We start from the raw sequence: 1418 nt of genomic DNA, 5'->3' as shown, positions 1-1418 counted from the left end.
CTTGTTTTCTTTTTTTTTTCCTCTTTCCCTCTACGCTTTGCATATTATTTTTCTGTTTGATGCTTTGGTTTTGCTAATTGGCTGTAAGGGTGGAAAAATAAATCCCCAAACATGCTCAGGAACCATCCATATATATTATCAAAAAGGAGGATGTTCTTAAGGCAAGATGAAAAGAGGTTGTTTTCTGCAACCCCTCCCCCCAAAAAACCTTCTTTATCATATAGAGAATGCACTGTATAGATGTAACTTGTTATAACACCATGCTTTCTATGTAGAGTACATTCATGTGTGTGAGTAGTATCAGCTTTAATAGGCTGATACTACTCATTGGGCATTCAAAAGAAAGCCCTACAACTAAATTAACGGATGACTTTCATGCAACTTTGTCTTTGGTTTAACTCTGGAAATGCATCTCCCAGTACCATACCTGTATTTGTGCTTCTAATCTGCACTTGAGGTTTGAGGTGCCTGTAGAGCAGAGTTGGCGTGTGTGTGTGTGTGTGTGTGTGCGCGCGCGCGCTGGAATGTTAAGGGAATCAAACATCTCTCAGGGCAGGAGTAGATTCATTGGTACAATGTTGGACCTTCCATAAGATACACACCAAAGCTGCAGATGGAAAATATTTTTCACAAAAGGAATAGAATTCTTTCCAGACAGGAATGAAGCTGAATCATAGAGGAAAACAGACATCAGCGTAAAATAAAAGTGCATGTCCTTTCATAAGACAATTGCTTCATGTCATAGGCAAAATAATTTTACTAGATAGGATTTCTTTAGCTGGATGATGATTGGGAACCTTTTTCTGTGGCTTTGCAAGAAGATGCAAACATATGTTGTGCCCCTCACCTCCCTGTCAGTATTAGTCTAAGGCTGTGATGGTGAACCTATGGCACGCAAGCCGGAGGTGGCATGCAGCAGCCTCTGTGGGCATGTGAGCTGTCATCCTAGTTCAGTTCCCCTGCGCATGCGCACATGCTTCCCGATGGCCAGCTGGTCTTTGGGTCTCTGCCGTGCATGGGGGGAGGGGGGCACATGTGGGGGTGGGGTTGCATGCACATGCAAAGGAGTGGGGCCTGTGCAGTGGGATGCATGCACATGTGGGGGGTGGTGCATGTGCAAGGGGCGTGCATGCATTGCATTTGGGGGGGGGTTGGGTGTGTGCACAGACGTGATTTGGGCACTTGGTCCAGAAAAGGTTAGCCATCACTGGTCTAAAGGTTGAATATCGAGCTACCCAACATCTCAACATCTCTTTGGATAGCAATACGGATGGCATATAAAATGAGGTGATAGATGAGATGATGATAGATGATAGATAGATAGATAGATAGATAGATAGATAGATAGATAGATAGATAGATAGATAGATAGATAGATGATAGATAGCTAGATAGATAGATGCATATCTTCTGGGAAG

This window comes from Thamnophis sirtalis, unplaced genomic scaffold (assembly GCF_051295495.1).
Source record: "Thamnophis sirtalis isolate CommonGarterSnake01/CBP01778 unplaced genomic scaffold, rThaSir2_p1.2 scaffold_6, whole genome shotgun sequence".
Taxonomy (NCBI): domain Eukaryota; kingdom Metazoa; phylum Chordata; class Lepidosauria; order Squamata; family Natricidae; genus Thamnophis; species Thamnophis sirtalis.
The sequence above is the reverse complement of the archived record's forward strand: the minus strand, read 5'-3'. Positions refer to the sequence as shown.